Source organism: Podarcis tiliguerta (genome assembly GCF_965153285.1).
Source record: "Podarcis tiliguerta genome assembly, chromosome: 8".
Taxonomy (NCBI): domain Eukaryota; kingdom Metazoa; phylum Chordata; class Lepidosauria; order Squamata; family Lacertidae; genus Podarcis; species Podarcis tiliguerta.
In genome coordinates, this window is record NC_139541.1 from 41,187,907 (window position 1) to 41,206,953 (window position 19,047).

The window sequence follows — 19,047 nt, forward strand, 5'->3', positions numbered from 1 at the left end:
TTCCATCAGAACAAATTAAGAGGTGCTTATTCTGTTGCAAACAGTTCTTGACCACATTGCTTAATAATAAACAACATGTTAAAACAGCATCTCAAAAGACAAACTATAAATATTTCAAGTCATAAAATCTAGGCATGGGCTGTTTTGGGGTCCCATGTCCAGAAAATCCGCACAGGCTCATCAACTCCTGTGCCTGGGGACTTCGCTAGGTTGTTGTGTTGGCATCGAAAACAATGCCCACGACCTATTTGGGGGTTAATCTGACTAAATGGAACCTATTTGTTGTTTATTATTTATAGAAGACTCACTTCCGATTAGTCTTTCTGCAGGCGTCTGTCTTTGTGCAGGATCACTAAGTGTCTCCAAGCCAGCCCCCAGCGCAAAGCCGGACCCAAAAATGACAAGTGCGACTGTATCACACTGTCCACAGCCTTCTATAAACAGCAAGAGGGAAGAGAGGCTGCGTGAAAGGCGCAACACACAGTGGCTTAATGCATTGACCTTCCGTGTCTGATAATGACAAGTTCAAGTTCCCGGAGTTGGACGAGAGGCGGAACTAAAGTAAGTGCACTCAAGCAACAAGCCCTCCTGGTCTGTGAATGCAGCGTTAGCAGAGCCGGCCGCCAAAGGCTCTTCTGCGGAAGAACCTGCCTGCCTCTCATCCCTCTCGGGTTTCTCTAAATGCTCCATTCACCATGCTGTGCAAGGCATAATAAAACAGATCCAGCCCTTGCTTAACATTGGCCTCACACATGCAGGCTCCAAGGGGCCACAGAGATAAGTGGAGAGGTGGGGGGGGGAGCTGCCTCTAGCCACCCACCCCACAGGAAATGGACATAGGCACGTAGCCTTTGGAGGGGCTCAAAATTTCTATTTGCAGCAATTAATTCATCATTATTGTTAGAGAGAAGGGGGAAGACCAGATGCAATGGAGTGGTCACGTGTATGCTTTATTCTTCGTGGAAACGTAAGCTTCCATGTTTCTTTTTAACAATTGCTAAAGTGCTGTCTAATGGGAGAACAGGGTCAATTACCTATTGAAGCCCTGTTTGGTATGCAGAGTGAGCAGCGTTTAAGCTAGTGAACCTTGGTTAGAGAGCAGGCCCTTCTTGTTGCAATCACACATAGAGAGAGAGAGATGCTTGTACACAAGAAAATAATAAACTTCTTGTTAATTGTACGACGTACATAATTTGGATAGAGTTCTAGCCCCAACTAGTAACGAGAAGAACAAGGCAGCCATGCTTGCTCCTTTGTTCTTTCAGAGGATAGTTAAATAGGACCTCTCATCATGAGTTAAGAGAGAGAAGTATGAGAAAGAGAATGAAGAAGCTGTCAAATAGGACACAACCTAGTAGTTATCAGTCCGAACAAGAAGGAGAATCTGTCTCATCCACTTTTAAAATGGTTTAAGTTGGTGGACATCACTACATCTTGTGGCAGTGAGTTCTATAGGTGTGCGGTTTGAAGAAGTACTTCTTTTAGTCTGTCCTGAATCTCCCTAGATGCAGCTCCAGTATCACTTTTCCTGAGCTTTAAACACCTCTGAGCAATTTAGAGACCATTTTAAAACAAAGCAGTGTTTTAAGCAGCCCCCTAGCTACAGCCCTTGCATGCTGGCGGGGCGGGAACACACCTTCAGAATGTTGCTATTTTGCAGGGGGATTCAAGTGCGTTGCAGAACTTAAGGTTTCTGCAATTAAAGTTTATTAGAGTGCTCTGTTGCCCTAGCACAACAAATCAACTTTAAATCAAAACAGGCTTTTTGCAGTTAGGAAAGTGATGGGGAAAAGAACTGAGAAGTAGGGGGTTCGATAAATAATTCACTGGAAAATGTGTTGACACCCCAAAAGCAAATCAGGATGGATGCTCACTGATGAACAACCTCCCTGCAAACAAATCAGACAAAATAAGCATCAGTCCCTAACCACTAAATAAGTATTGTGCAAGCAAATCAGGATGAAAGATGAATGAACAGGGTGTCTGGAGGAGCTAGGAATTTAACTGCCACCTGGCTGAAGGCTGCTTGATGGAAATACTGGCAGAACATACGCATTTATTGTTGTTGTTGAATTTACATCTTGCCCTTCTTCCCACAGGAGCCTAGACCAGCAAACAAGAAATTTGGAGTGGTTTTGCTACTTGAAAATACCTGGAAAATATACAGTCTGTTCTCTCTGCAGCGCCAGGCTTCTCAATGAGAAAACTATAAATCATAGGCCTAAATTATACTTTAATTATAAATGCCTTTCCATCTAATGCTGCCCAGGACCTTTTGCCCTCCTCCATAATTCTAAAAAATGACCCCTGTCATAATTCCCTTCACTAGAATAATATGGTGGGATCTAATCCTGAATCCTGTCGTCTTACAATTTAATATAAGAGGTAATTATTATTATTACTATTATTCAAAAGATAAAATTGCAGATATTGCAAACATTCTGAAGTGTAAAAAAAAGGAGACTTGGTATGTGGGAATTTCTTTTCTTTCAAGCAAAACAGAGATTTTATATAGAGGTTTTAGGATTTATGAAAAAAATATTAGAGGTGAAAAATTATTTGTAAGTGGAATTTATCTGCAATAATTTACATGGCTTTTAGAACATGTGTGCACACAAATTATCTTTGCCCCCCACTATAAACAAGAGAATAAAACCAAGCAGACATTTGTGGGATGGGAGATTCTGTGGGACCTTGAATGCTACTCAAGGAATGCTCAGGGAAGATAGGAAGGGCTTTGCATTGTTCATCCCAGCACCAGTTCTGGCCACCCACACAGATTTCTACTGCCGTAGGGCACCAGTATTGATCTGGCCTACAGGCATTGTGGGATAGCTGGGCCTACCCAGAGATGCCTGCTTAAAATGCTAGAGAGAGAGGAGGGACTGTAGCTTTGCATGCAGTAGGTTCCAGGTTCAATCCCCAGTTGGCATCTCCAGGTAGATAAGTATGAGGTTTCAGGGCAGGTTACAACATTAAAACACAATATTGAAAACAATTAAAAACAACTTAAAATCATAAAAATAAGGCAGGTTCTAAAAATATACACCTCAAGTGTCGAAAGCCATGCTAAAAAACCCCAAGATAGACCAGGAATCTGGCTCAGTATAAGGCAGCTTCCTCTGTTCCTATATCACAGAAGAAGAAGCAGTGTAGTTGCCAGCTGTTGCGTCCAGGACCTACCACAGAGCAGACACAAGCAGGTTGGCGTGGGGGACATGGTGCTGGGCTGAAGCCACCTGGGAGCAGAGCCAGTGCAGATTGGAAACTGGCCCTGGGATGAGACAAACATGTCCTAAAGATGTCACCTCATGAAGCTGCCCTTGTCCATGTTCCTCCACTGTATGAGGGGTGGTGGGTGGACAAGTGCCCAGACTTTTTGGGCCAGGGCATTCTCAAGCTCCCCCAGGCCTCTTCACTGATCACTGGATGATGGTCAGCAAAGCCAGCTTAGTTTTTGCAGGCTTCTTCTCCTAGGGGGTTGTTTTTAGTGGCCATTTTGCTGTTGCTACGGTTTTTACAATTTATAGATCCTGTTGGGTTTCTTGTAGGTATGGGTGTGGCATTGTTTTCAGTTGCTTTTACAACTGTAAGCCAACCCCTTCCTTGACTACAGTTTAGAAAGTCAGGGTAGAACTAATAGTAAAAATTAAGGAAGAAGGTACCCCAAAGCAAAGGAGAATGAAGTAGAAAAAGGATACAAAAAGAAAGGGCCGAAGCCTACCCAAAAGATGGTGCTTAAAGGGGGGGAAATGACAAGAAATTCACTGGCTTTTCCCTCACACAAATCTAGTATCAGATGAAAAGGACTCTTTTCCTTCTAGGCAAATAAAAAAAAAAACCCCACCACCGCCCTCGCACACATGCCATAAAATATCCTAAGTGACAGGTTCAATAGCCCAAAGAGGACAGGGCCAGAAGGGTTATTGGGAAGTGGGGTTCTCCAAAGATAATTATGGCCCCAGCTTCCTCTTCCTAGTTGAGAGAGTAGTCAGAACGCAGCTACACAGTTCAATAAAAAACCTCACCACAAAGCGCAGAGAGGAGAGTTTACTGCCTCTTTGTTTTTGCTTTGGGAGCAGTTCATTTAAGATGTAATAAATTGGAGGGTTTTCTGTCCCTCCATAAATCTAGAAACAGTGCAAATGAGGTGCTCCTCATTAGGAAGAAAAGAATAGGGGCTCCCAAGACAGCGACAGGCAGTGCCAACATTAAAGCACTCATTAAAAGGCGCTGTCCTCTCTTAAACAAGGGGTATAATTTAATAACATGGCACAGAGTGTGGCATGGTCAGGGTGAGCAGAGAGGAAAGAGAAGAGGGGCTCTCTATTTCCCAAAATAATGCAGGGGGGTTGCTTATGGAAAGCAGAGGAGACCTTGCACCCACCTGGATCATTTCATGATTATTACTGAGATTTATGGTCCTCGGGAGGCTCACGGCAGGTGCCCGACTGGAGTTCCAAATAAACATATCCACATCAGATGTGAAAGCAGAAAAGGGAGGGGACTTTGGGTCACCTGTGCTTCTCCCCCCCTCCCCCGGGGCAGTCCTATTTGCCCTTAGGACCTTGAAAAGGAGCAAAGGACCCCTCATCAGAGAGGGATGGCAAAAAGCACCTCTTTTTCCTCCATTGAGGAGCTGCTTTCAGCCACTCTCCCTCCCCTGGAATTATCCAGACGGCTCTGGTTTCCCCTTTGCCTTCGTTTGCTGCTTAGGAGTGAGACATCAGCAGGATTTAAATGTATGCATAAAATGCTTCCTTGCATTATTCTTACAATAAGTATTTTTATGCCACCCTTCAATTAAATCTCCCAGAGGGTGCCAGCCATTTTTATCAGCTACTTCAATGTTCTCCTGGAATGAAAGTAGCCCCAAGCTGACTCCTCCACTGCCCAGTTCCAAAGCAAATGAAGTCAAGCATGGCCAAGGCTAAGGGAAGCATCATCTGATAGACTCTCTGTCTCGCGGGTGGTGGAGTCAGTCTACACCACACTCTGGCAACTGCCGCATCTGTGTAGACTGTGTATGCTCCATTGGTCAACTGCCCTGCTGGCCTCTCAGCCTTCAGAGGGTTTCCTCTTGCTCTTACCCTACAATTGTCTTGCTGAAGGTTTCCCAAATAATGTTGCTGGTGACTGACCGAGATGAGCTACATACATCTTGGGAAAGCTGACATGGTGACTTGAGCTTCATATAAAAGGACTTTTGCTTTAATTGTGATGTTTAGCTTATTTTTTAGTTGTTGCTTTGTTAACAGTTTTATAGATTGTAATTGTTTTCACTGATGATTTGTTAATTATTCTTTAAGTTTTATGCTGTATTTGTGATGTTCTATTATGTTCTTTCATATTATAATTATTTAAGCTGCTTTGGGGTTCATTTGAATGAAAAGTGGCATAGAAATATAATAAATCATATCAAAGTCAAATCAAATCCAGTGCCTGGATAGACCCACCTCCAAGAGCTCAGGTGGCCCTTGGGAGGCTAACTAGCCACAGCTAATTAACACAGCCCTTGTTCATTAAGACTAGTAAAGCAAGATTATCCAGTTTAGAGCATGTGAGCAAGCATGGAGATAAAGCAGTACACTTGTATCTGAGCAGTTTACTAATGCCATTTGATAAGCATATTTTATCTTTTAAATCTACGTAATAAACTATTTTGTGGTGCTCATTTGTATATTGATGCCTTCTGTTGTCATATTCAGTGCTCATTAAGGCTGTCACCTTCCCACAGCCCTCGTGGATGGAAGCAGATTATAAATCAAAACAAACAATGACGTAAATAAGCAGAATATGAGGACAACACAATTTCAATTTACCATTTAGTCTTGAAATATGGCAGATGTGAAGCATCACCATGCACATTCATGTTGGCTTGTTTTGTCTTATTATATCTGTAGGAATGTGATTTGAATAAATCCAGGTAATTAGAATACGTGATCAGAGTAGCTCCACAGGCTTCCATTGGAAACCTGCAGCAGAGGTGAGGGATTTCTTAAGAATGTATGAAGCTGGCAGCCTTTTCTCCTCCTAGACCAGTAGCCTTCAATCTTGTCAAACCCAGGACCCACTTTTAACCCAAACTTGCATTTGGGGAACCATTTCTTAATCTTTTATCGTACACTTCCATAGTGGGTAGTGTTCCTGTTGTGACCTGCCTTGCATCAGACCACAACCCACTGGTGGGTCCTAAACCACCAGTTGAATACCAGTGTCCTAGACCACTGGCCTGTCTAGTTCAGAACTGTCTACAATGAGTGTCAGAGGCTATCCAGGGCTCAGGCAGAGAGAGGTCCTTCTCAGTCCATCTGTCACCAGAGATCCTTTTGACAGAAGATGCCTGGGATTGAGCCCAGCATGCATGCAAAGCAGATGCCACACTGAGCTACAGCCCCTTCCATAGCACTGAATGGGAGTCATAAGGCAGTGTCACCATAGAATAACATATTTCTGGATCTGCACTTTCCACCACAAAAATGACATTCTTCACTCTTTGTTTTTTGATGTGTCTTTCCCATCTGGTAGCAACCTGTGTGAATTTGGGCTTAAGCACTCCCCAGTGTGCCAAGCAGCACAATGGTCTGCAGTGCAATTGCGCAAATGCTGCAGGCACCTATTGGCCTGTGCCTGCGATGTCACCCTCACAGCAACTTGTTTCACTTTTATTTTACATGGTTTAAAATAAAAGTGAAACAAGTTGCTGTGAGGGTGACATCGCAGGCACAGGCCAATAGGTGCCTGCAGCATTTGCGCAATTGCACTGCAGACTATTGTGTGTCTCCTCCTTTCCCCATAAAACTGCAGGATAGCATATGCTACCTCCCTTTAAAACAAAAGCCAAATATAAAAATGGCAACATATATTTCAGAAACACTGGCTTTAACAATTCTGAAAAAGGTTTCAGCAAGCTGTGCACTCCCTGCTCCAGGGTTCAGTGGTACATATCTCCTCTCCCTCCCCTTCTCTCTCTCCCTCTCTCAGAATGGTCCTCCCGCAGCAACCCTTGCCCATAACCCATTTAGCGGGAACCTGAGTAAATGCAACGGTTCCTTTAAAGCACCGTGCAGGAGGAGTATTGCATGTATCTGTGCTAGAGTGCAGTGTGGGGTGGGGCAGGGGAGGAAGCTTCCTTTGAGCACAGAAGTAGATATCTTTTTTTTAGAAGACTGGATGAGACTTGTACCTCCAAAGTCACACTAAGTCTACATCTCACCACCTCAAAAGAGAGAGAAATCAATTTTCTGTCTCTCTCCACTTGATGTAAAGAATCACTTCCTCGGCATTTCACTGCCCCACACCATGACAGAGAGCTTCGGTCCACATTGGCAGCAAATTACCAGGTGGCCCTCAAAGGTGTGTGCCAATTGCCACCTCCCCAGGTTTGCCTCTTCTTTGTGCTACCAGGTGGCAGCAGTGGCGGTAAAAAGTGATGCAGGAGCAAAGAAGCCTATGGCTGGTGGGTCCTTAGGATAGCCTCCTCCTCCCCCCCCCCCAGCTGCTCCCGAGTGCCAGCCTCCTCCAGCCCCCCTTTGCCCCCCTCTGCATAACATTCTGGCCAACACGCCTGCCTGGCTCTATATCTTGCACCAAAGAGCAAAGGGAAAATTCTATAAAGTGGAAACCTCAGGTTTATAGTCAATGTATTATGGATATGAGAAAAGCAGGATTAAACAATTATTGGCTTGAACTCACACAGTAAAATTGGTTTATGAGGTAAATTTTAACAAGAAACAAACAGTTAGTGTTGTTTATAGGCCACAGCAAGCTGTAAAGAAATAGAGGCGGCTTTGTAAATGGCACTCGACCCGCTGGCTGGCCTGCCGGGCCCCAAGGGGGAGTCCCCTGCTGCTGGCAGCTGCCTCTGTGGCCCAGGCTCCTCCATTGCCCTGCAAAACAAGGCCAGCCTGATCCCAGGGTTCCTGGGCTAGGGCAAAACACACACTTTTCTGCTAAGGCACAGCTCTTAACAGATTTGGCTCATGCAGTTGATCTGTCAAACCTTGCCTCTGAAACTGGGAGAGCATCTTCTGCATCATCCTCGCAGAATGTAACTTGGCTCACTTGCTTGAGTCATGGGCAGCGAGTGATTTGCTTTGCAGACTTTGGCTCATCTGGGTAGAATCAAAGGCTGCAAGTAGGCACAGGTGGATGAACAAGCAGCCCTTTCACTCAATGACTCTTCGGTGCTGCTCCTGTGAAACCACAAGCCCTCCCTGCCAGCGCAACAGAAAATGGGATATTCAGGAGCAGAACAAGGGCACTGGGTCTAAAGGACACACAGGATGCCCTTATTTCACAACTGCTGTACCCCTGCCCTGGTTTGGGGGCTTCCCAATGGAGGCATCTGGCTGGCCAGTGTGAGAAGACGATGCAGAACTAGATGTGCCCCTTTGGGCCTGATTCAGCTGCTCAGGACTCTTCTGACGTTCTTAACATGGCCTTTCTGACTAAGCATCATTCACTGTGACTAGTGGTAAAATGTATCCCCAATCCAAATCTGAAATGAAGTTTGCTTCTGCTGAAATCTTTACACACTCACATGTGCATATAATCACTTGACGCCCCAGAGATCAAAAGATGCCATGAATAACCCCCTCTTCTACCACCTTTGCTCAAGGCATGGCAAGGAGTACACCTCTTCAAGAAAAAAACAGAAGCCCTTGCCCGCCACCCTCTGCTTACAGGAAATGGGGCATGGGGGGTGGAGAGAGAAGCCTTTTTATTATTATTAAAGAGGTAGGCAGGCCGTGCTCCCCCTGCAAGCTCTCTGGGGCTCTGAGGTGGCCCTCATGCTCACAGCAGCCCCCCAAAGCCTAGCATTGCTGGAGCAGCGGCAGAGACCCACCAGCTTGCTGGGAAGCTGATCTGTGGGCGGCTGGACACTGAAGGGAAACTCTGTCCCAGCCCCCCTGATGTTCTCCTTTGTTTAAAGAAAGAAGAGAAAGAAAGAGGGCGAGTGGGAGGCGGGGAACCCTCCATCGTTTAGTACAAGTCATTTTACATGCTGGGATAATGAAGTATAAAAATGCCTTCAAAGGCTCCACTTCCTACTTTTAACTCACTACCAGCCAGGCTCTTTGTGAGGCCTTCTGGAACACGCATTCCCGGTCCTGCACAAACAAAAGAACTGCGAATTCATTAAACTATTTAATTATGCCTTTTTATTTTGCTCCATTAGCAAGCCCTGCCAGCGCACAGTAAATAAAGCCGCGATGGTCTTTCCCCAGCAGACACACTGACTGTTTTTAGCCTTTATTCAGTTTACAATGCGGAGGGCGATCTCCCCCTCCTCCACCTGGGCCTTCCTTGGCTTCCTTCCGAGTCCAAGCTCTGCAAAGAGAAAGACCCCAATCCACCCACAGAGGAGGAGGAGGAGGAGGCCCTGGCGGCAGCCTGCCTTGCTCAGCATTGCAGGCACATCCCCAAGCCGCCTTGCAGAGCGCCGGCAGCAGCTGACGGCAGCCACACCGCACTTTACAGCCAGGCACGGAAAAGATATTAGCTTCTCTCTCTCTCTTTTTTTTATACTCTAGTAAATTTGCTTTTTACATCTATTTCTTTTCAGAAGGGCTTGTTATTGAGCTCACTGTCCACAAATTCCATTGATCTCAGGCTGTGACTCAATCCATATGCCCGCGCCTGACACCAGCACAGCAAGCAAGCGATACAAATCCTGTTCAGGCTACAAACTTATTGATTTTATAGATTTCCCCCAAAGTTGTGATAATGATATATCATTGTTAAATTTGGTAGAACAAACTGCTTTCCCAATCTGTCAATGCAAGCATGAAAACCAATTCACAGCCTTGTTTCAGAGGCTTTCCTCCCCTCCGAAGGATGACGGCCGCTGGCGGAAGCCCATAGCGAGCAAAGGCCTGGCTGCCGCTGCCAATGCCGCCCTTGGCGTGATGGATGTTGCCTTCCTTGCTGCCCTTTCCTGACCTGTGGCACGCTGGGGTGCCAGACTTCTACCTACCGCCTACAATTACCTTCTTTTATGGGCTCCAGCGGGATCCACTGATTAGCTATTTAAAGCTGGCAGCACACACAAGCCATATCAATGGATTCTAAAAGTATTTTTCCCTTCTTTTCTTCTTAAAATAAATCTCAAACTTGGTCAGCGTGCATTAAGATGACGTGATGATTATTGGTTTTAACAAATAATTTTGGGTCTTTAGGCCCATCCCTCTTTTTGAAGGAGGAGGCAGAACACAGCTATTCATAGGGAAGCCTCATCACTTTTTGCTTCAGTACCAGCATAGAAAACAGGCGCAGCATAAGTAGAAACCAGACCCAAATTTTGTTAATTGCTCTCCTTCCACAGAAGAAGCAGGCAGGGATCTGGGAAGTGGGTTGCTCTCTGAGGCTTGAGCAGAGTATCACGTGTGCAAAAACTTCTGCCTAGTAGTTCCTGTAGGCTGCCTCCAAATACTGCCTGCATATCACAGCCTCCACCAACCTGTTGTCCCCTACCCAGGATGGTGCTGTACTGGTAGGAGTTGCCATCCAAAACATTTAGAGGGCACCAGGATGGCATATTACACATGCAGAGATAAAACAGTTGTCACCATTTTTTCCCTTCTGTTACATAGTACTGAATGCAGCTTCCTCCTCCTCCTCCTCCTCTCTTTGCATGTGAAATACAGAGGCAGCAGCCAGTGACCTAAATGCCTGGCCGGTGCTCATCTCACTCCAAACTTCAAAAGTGCAAAAGTCACCCAGGTAAGGTAGGCTTGTGATATCACAGGAACCAGCCAATCAGTGCTGCACTGCCACCCACCCTTTCCCCAGAACAGTCGAGAAGGTGAATAAAGCTACATGTCAACCTCCTCCTTCTTTTGCCCTTACTAATACTTCTATTGGGTGAGCAGGAGGCCACAAGGCCAGCAAAGGGTCCAGTTTAAGACTGAGTCTATAATTGTAGCCAAAAGGCCTGGCAAGGTTAGATCTCTAGAGCTAAATTTAATGTGGGCTCACTTCACACAAGGCAATTTGGTCTTAATTTGACACAGGTGGAAATTAAAGTCTCTCCCTGCCCCCCCCAAAACCCCACCCCACTAACATTCTGTTGCACTTTTTGATGTCATTGAGAGCACAACAGGAAGGTCCAAGAGAGCTCCCTAACCCCAAAGAAACCACCACAACTTCAAACTTCACATGGCCACCACCATTCCAAAAATTCCCTGGTGGTAGTGGCAATGAGGCCTTGTGACTGGCCTTGTGACCTGTCACTGCCATGTCAGGACCAGTCCAGATACCTGCACTAGCCCTGTACCTCTGGGGCTAAAGGGGAGTCATTGGGCACACCCAGACTGCCATGTTTGAGGAAGCTGAAGATTCAGGAAATCCAATCCACCATTAATATTACTCCACCAGATTAAGACTCTCCAAGATCAGTGACCCAGTGAATCTGAAAGGCCAGAGCAAAAGGTCAAGTACTGTCTGACAGGATAAGGTATCCATTCTACTCAATACAGAGGCAGAGCCAACATGTGCTCAGGATCAAGGCCCTGCTAACACCCCAGAAACAGGACAGAGAGCTATAAAGCTCCTAAACTGGTGCCTAGCAGTTGCTGATACAACACCTCGTACTGCTCCGCTCTCAGTAGTTGGACAGTTCCCTTGCTAACGCAAACACTTTGGTCCCTAACCTAGTGGACAGCTCCTCAGCCTTGCTGGTAGGATGAGCCAGATGATCAGGATGCTGCCATTCGGGCTGTGTATACATTCTGCCTTTAAAGCACATTTGAAGTAGATTCTTTCCCTCAAAGAATTCCAGGCACTGCAATTTACCCCTCACAGAGTTACAATTCCCAGCAACTCCTCAAAACCACACTGCCCAGAATTGAGGGGCAGCGGAAATGTGCTTCTTTTTCTTGAGTCCTAATAATGTTGTCATAAACCATGGGAACTGCATCTCCCATAGGTCCTTGTACCCAGGAAATTGCTGTGGTAGCACAAATTTCCCACAGGAAGACCTTCCCACCAGTGATATAGCATTGCCACCGCCCCCACACCCTCCCACCCACAGAGCAGCATCACAAATGCTGCATTTTGTTATTTAGGTATGAATATTTTTAAGAGCCCTGTACAGGTCTATGTGAACAGAAACCTTTACCAAAGGAACAAGGAAACAGAAAAAAACTGAGCAAAACTCAGTTTTGCTCAGTTTTGCTCAAAACTCAGACTCAGAGAGTTCTGTTGAGCACACATATTTTGATGACTCCTTGCTCATTTGAATTCGGCCTAACAAATGGGTGTCTACAGGTCCCTACAGCTTGCTGTCACACTGCAGGATCTGACTGACAACATCCTTGCTGGATGCAGAATTGACAAGCTGATCTCACCACATGCCTTCTCCAAGCACCCAATGCATTTGTGCTGTGTATCAATCATAACATTTTTATATTGCTTTTTCCTGTGGCTGTTTCAAAGTACTTTGTATGTGATCCCTCTTTGAGGGCAGGATCACCTTGTTGGTAGCTTCTGTGTTCACCCAAACACAGCCTTTGCCTCTATAGTTTGGAAAGACGAAAGACTTCCCATTCAGCACGCAGAAGTTTTGCTTCTGCAAGAGGGGAGGGCCTGGCCTGTCTCAGATCAAAATGCCATTTGTCAAAAGCAATTAATCAGAGCGCTCTGATTGTCCTCTGGGACCACCAGCCGCTTCCATTTGCAGGGCGCCCCTTGGAAACTGCCTGCAGTGGTTGTCACCTATTTTAGAGACGCTCACAGATGCTGCAATTAGAGAAGCAGTACAAGAGCAAGGAAGACCTTCTCTTTCCTGGCCTGCCCTCAGAATAAAAGCAAGCCAAAAGAAGAGGGCTACTGATAATTATTGTCCTGGTCCGAACGCAGAGGCGCCTTCACACAGAAGGATGGCTTCCTTTCTCTCCAGCATTTGTTCAACTCCTCTGGGAGGGGCAATTTACAAAAAGCATTATCGATTTTTGCCATAATAGGTACAGAGACGTGTCGTCGTCCCCGTCCGTCCCCCCCCGCCACCGCCTGCTCAGCCAGCTCACTCTCTGCATCCCAACTGCCAGGCTGGATTCTGAAGGCAGGCCATTATTTTCTCTCAGGCAAATCTATCATCTGAGTGGGGAAAGGACAGTGATGGAGAAAGAAATAAAAATTATTTTCACCTTGCCGTACGAAATAATGGCCACGTTCGTGCCAAATCAGGAGGTTACAAGAGTGAGGAAGAGGCTTCAAAGCATCTCAGGAAGAAGGGAGCCGCCACCCGCCTCAGTAAAGACCCCCACTATTTTGTTTGAATGTATCTTCTGCTTTTAATGCAGAGATTCTTCCAGACTTTCCAGCCATTCTCCACATTCGCACTCTGCCTCTGACACGTTCACTGGCTTTTTCTTTGCCTTTCGGGGTAGGGTGTGTGTGTTGTGGAGGTGCAGAGGAGCACAATTATTAAGCATCCTTGATCTGAGGGATGGAGCCTGCCTCTAAAGCCCCTTCTGAATACAGACCACCCACCCTCTGCAGAGATTAGCTGTGGCTCCCCCATTGTGTACAGAACAGTTGTGGGGGAAAGAGAAGAGAATTTCCACTCCCAGTTTACCACTGGCCACCAAACGTACCGTCTCCTGGCAAAGACGGAGGGGTCCTTACTTCAACTGTGCAGGAAAACAGAAATGCTTGCTTTAAAAAAAAAAAAAAACTAACACCCACCCCCCATAAGTTTGTAGGCAGACTGGTTTGGTATTTGTGTTGTTTCCCTGATTCATTAGTGCTACATCCTGCCCAGATTTTTCTGGAGCTCCAATCTTGACAGAGTGAACATACATACGCATGCACTTACTGGGGTTCGGAGTTGCTATTTGCTTTTGATTCCAAATGTAATTCTGAAAGACAACCTTATTTGGGGGGCCTGGAAAGACTTTAATGCATGAATTGGCTCTGGATCTAATGCCCGGATCCTCTGCTCATTAAGGCATGAAAAGCGATCCGCTGCTTCAGAGCTGGAAGAGACATTGTTCCAAAGGCAGCCCAGAGAAGTAGCACAATTAGCCAGCCTTTTGCATAAAGCCAGGCCGCCTCTGGCAACAGCGCAAGCGGCTCAATAGCAATCAAAGGGCCTCATTGAAAAGCAACAGCAGCAAGTTTGCTCTCTGCAAAGAGGAAGGAATTTGTGAAGTTGGTTGCCAAGTGGTGCTTTCTGTAAGGGCACTTGTCGCAAAAAGACAAACCACGCTCACCCTACTTGAAGGAAGGAGGGGAGGAAGGGAGGCGCTTAAAGGGACGCAGCGCCCCCTCCCCACCACCACCACCTTGGTTACAAGCATTTGCAAACATGCTCCGGGATCTGAGGAAGAATGCCGGGGAATTATTCTAGTTGCTGGGAGACACGAGTGGGGAGCATTGCCGTTGTGCTCAGCATGGCAAAGTTCAGCTCTCCCTTTAAGATTGCTCAGTCTTCCCCCATCTGCCATCATCTGTAAATGGAGGAGTCAAGGGCTGAGGAAAGACCACCACCACCCTGTTTCCACCTTGATGGCCCATCTCTGGCTATTATTATTATTATTATTATTATTATTATTATTATACCCTTAACAGCTTGGAACCAGTTTGCCTACCCTTACCCCACCCATGCCCACCCAACCTCTTCAGTCAGCAAAATAGGCAGCACTACAGGTGCCACATAATACTCATTCTGCCTTTGTAAGAACTTGAATCGTTTAATGTGGCAGCTCCTACACTTTGGAACTCCCTGCCTATTGAGAACAAGCAGACAATATCACTGTACTTTTCAGCACCTGCTAAAACATTCCTGTTTAGACAAGTCTACCCAGATACTTAAAAAGTTGACATATTAACAACCTGTTTTAGTATTTTAACTTTTGTATGTTTTAAAGTATATTTGTGACTTTTTCTTGATTTAACCATTTTATCTTTTGCAAACTGCTTTGAGGTTGTTTCTTCTAAGTGGTGTATAAACTTTATGAAATAGAATAAATGAAATAAATATTCTGCCCTTCCTCCCAAAAGAGCCCAGGGTAGCAAGCACACTCACAGAATATTTACTGAAGTCCTCTGGAACTAATATCATGGAGTTCTCCACCATCATGCCACAAACCTCCCTTGCCAGCTCAATCCAGGATGTGGTTGAACTGCAGGATGGATGGTCCACCAAGATCCCTGATCTGTCTCTGCCACACCTCTCTCTCACCCCTCCAACCTTGACCTGTGCTGCCCTGAATGACCAGGCAAGTAAAGCTTGGTATGATCAGGACTCTCCAGCTCACTCACCTAAGTCTCTATAATACATACCAAATCAGCCCAATCAAATTGTGGATAAAGGCTGTTTTTATTATGGACTGACCTAGCAAGAGTAACAGCACCGCCAGTTGGGAGAGCAAACCAGCATGGCTACTGACGTTTTGGTTGCAGTGAGGCTGAGCAGGGGCAACAAGTGTCAAGTGTCTACTCCCCACTCTTCTATATTGCATACCCTACATATTCCATACCTCCAGTTCCCTAGAACTCTAATCTTCCCACCCCCCTGTTCTCAGGCACATGATGCTATTATCCCCCCGCCCCCCCTTGGGTCGCAGGGTAACTGTTCAGTCCCTCAACAATATTACCACCCACCAAGTATCCTTCATATGTACTCATGAATACTTTTCATGCTATCACCAGATCACCATTTGCCATCCTTCTGCCTCTCACCAGGAGGCTGGGTTTGGTACATTCACACCCTCCTGGTTATTCCTGGTTCTCACACAGGAATCAGTCCAACCAGCAGTTAGCCATACCAGGGGATAGCATCCTCTGCCATGTCTCCTGAAGACAATCCCACAGGACATTGCCTTTGGTGTTCACTGCTGCCCAAGGCAACATTCACTGTAAGCCTCTGTGGAGTTGCTGGTCCAGGCAGAGACGTTAATGGTCAAGGATTCCCCCAAAGAATACTGGGAGCCATCACTTACCCCTCACAGATCTGCAATTCCCAGCACCCTTAACAAGCTACAGTTCCCATGATTCTTTATGGGCAGAGAACCAACAGTTAAAGCGGTATAAGAGTGCTTTAAATGTACAGTGTAGAGGTTACTATAAACTGCAGTTGGAAATAACAAGTAGTTCTATATAGTTTCCTGGATCAGAATGTGAGCTCCTCCAAGCTCCCTAGAAATGCTGGCAAAGAAGCAGAGCTCAAACTAGTTTCTTTGCCAAATGTGCAGTAATTTTTGCAGCAGTGATATAGGCCAGTAGGAGAATCAACTTATCTCCACCGTCCTTTTGTGTTGGTGCACCTTCTCTCCTGCAAGAATCGGCAACTTGCCATGAGTCAGCTGCAAAACAGGCTGCCTTCTGTAGCAGAAGAATTTTGCTTTGGCGCAGCAACAGCCAACGCTGTGGCAGAGCATGTGGCTCCCTTGTGTTTCCCGGGCTGAGCCAATATTCCACTACACTTAATTCATACATATGTTCAAACACATGCACACACACCCGAAAAAAGATGTGCACACAAAACAGAGGCCCACGTGCTGCTGCAGTTCAAATATAGCAAGGAGTAAAAAAAGAAGCAGCTCCCTAGAGGCAGGCAGATTGGGCATGCTTGAAAAACCTCCTTGCCTCTATTTGGGGGTTATTTATTAAATATATGACAACACCGCCATACGGGTGGCAAATCCTTTCAAAATATTATTTTATTTGGCAGCATCTGGAAACAGACAAGACCTTTCTTCTCACCTACCCCATTTCCTTTGTTGTATAATGTAAGTTGTATTTTTATACGCCATTTATAATTTTACAATTTTGTAATTTTACCCAGTTCATTTATTCCTGATATTTTATATTTCTTTTGACTTTAACACGAATAGCTCCTTATGTCGTATTTATATTATTTTGTTGTTAATGTCCATTTTTTCTTTTTTGTGAGTACTGTCTTTTTTTGTTGCTTAGAAAAGTAACAAAAAATTAAAAACCCCGCTGATGGAAAATTGCCTGTGTCCCCCTTGTTTTATGTGGGAATGCTGTAAGCTAAGTTAATGTTCCCCTCCTGAAACAATCTCAAGGACTTGCGAGATTCCCCATGTGTTTTAGGAACAATTTCCAGTTCTTTCTATGCTCATGCCTCCAGCTTTTTCCTTCTTCTGCCTCACTGGATTAGCAAAGGAGGAGGACAGCAAGGACAGAGTGAGAGAGTATAAGGCTGAGTCCTTGAGCAAGTGGAGTCAGGCATTCCCCCTCCTCTACCTGGAAAGTTTGTTGATGCTTCAACAACAACAGCAACAACCAAATGGAGATCAATAAAGGCTGGAAGTATAGAAAACATGTTTTTTAAAGGAATCATGATCCAAAAATATACCAGCACGACAAGGTAGAACTAGGGCTGCCATGTGTCCGGATTTTCCTGGACATTACTGGGATTTGACAGGTGGCGCTTTGTCCTGGATCTTAAGCAATTCAATCAAAAAATTGTGTATCCGTAAAAAAAAAAAAAAGCTCAACAACTTTTGGAGTGTCCTGGTTTTTACAAGGCCAGGCGCCGTTGCAAGCAGCAGTTTCCTCTATGTTAGTGGTACAAGGGTGCTTAACATGAACATAAAACAAATTAACTCAAGAGCATTCAAACAAGGCACAAAACACAATTTGTAGCATAATGAGAGGCCTGCCTGGGCATCCACAGTGTTGGTGCGGCTGAGCCAGATTTGGCCAGCTGCCACAGTGGGGGTGGAGATGCAGAGGATATAGGGAAGGGAGAGCATCACTTTGGGGCCTGCTACCGAAATCCCTGTCGCTGTTCACTCTGCTCTCAGCTCAGACGCAGCCTGGCGGCTTTCTCGATGGTTCCCTGTGGGCTTCCTTCCCTCTAGGTCCTATGGGGAAGCCAATTTTTCCAATGGTTGGCACTGTAACTCATTCAGTAATCAGGAAAAAACTAGGAGTCTTTGTACGTGTCACATCATAGCTATGAGGAAGTCACCACGTCATACCCTGCAAGTGAAAAACTGGGACATCTCATTTTTTATTGCGCGAGAATGGCAGCCATTTTGGTAGCCATGATCTTGTGCATTTTCCTCCTGAAAAAAGCACTTGGGGGGCTGCACCTTTGGGGAGGTGAACGCAAGGGGCTTCAAAGCGTCCTACAGTCAACCACTGAATCTTAAACCAGAGAGTCCAACAATCAACCATAAAAAGGAGAGGGAAAGAGAGAGAGTGTATCCCTTGAGCACCTTATAGCTCTATACCTAGCTGAGGAGAATCTCCCTTCTGAGGAGAATCTCCCTGCGCTTTTTGGGTAAACATGTGATTATTTGGAAACACCTCAATGCTTTTCAGAAGATTTCCCCTCCCCCTTGCTTCCTTTGGAGATCCAAAACAAAATGATCCTGTTTCCATTTTATCTATGGCCCATGGGGAATATATTAAAGGCCAATAACTGTCTCAAGCTATGAATTTGAAAATCCAGAGAGCACACTCTTTCCCCAAAGTTTATTCTAGCACATTTCTAATAAGGCTCAAGGAGAGGCTACGCTGGCATTGTCAGTAAAGCAAATCAACCTTATTCAACTGGTATTTTGGAAGTTGTCTTACCTTACTCTCTCTTCATTGCTGCTGCCTCCATCGGCCAGCACTGTGAGGACAGGCCTTCTCGCAGCGCCACAGTGCTACATGGGCAGGCCTTTTCTGGGCAGAGCGGCACCACAGAGGCAGGCCTCCTTAGCTGCTCAAGAGAAGACACATGGATCCTAGGACACTCCCAGATCCAATCAGAAGCCGGGGCGGATTCTTTAAGATGTGATCTCTCAGTAAAAGCAGGAAAGTTGAGTTCTTGTTGTCTTATAATGGCAATGGTGCCCACCTGAGCGGTACCGGAACTGGGTTCCGGCTGAAAAAAAAGCCCTGCCACCATGTGACACTTTATATGAAAGTACAGTTTATACACATTTAATGAATAAAAATAAATAAAATTTAGTTGGATACTGCTCTGAACCCACAACCATGCTGGCTTATTGGGGCTGCTGGGAGTTGTAGTCCAAAATAACCAGAGGGCTCCAGGTGAGGGAAGGCTCCAGGGACCCC

At 45.6% G+C, this 19,047-nt stretch overlaps 1 protein-coding gene across 1 annotated transcript in view; it reads right to left on the bottom strand.

The window, feature by feature from the left end:
* The window catches only part of ZFHX3 (zinc finger homeobox 3), a 395,772-nt gene extending 376,974 nt beyond the window's left edge, over nucleotides 1–18,798 (bottom strand). The window contains exon 1 of the mRNA XM_083452376.1: nucleotides 18,559–18,798. The gene's annotated coding sequence lies outside the window, so the exon portion shown is untranslated. The remainder of the gene's footprint in view (nucleotides 1–18,558) is intronic.
* Nucleotides 18,799–19,047: the final 249 nt, after the last annotated feature.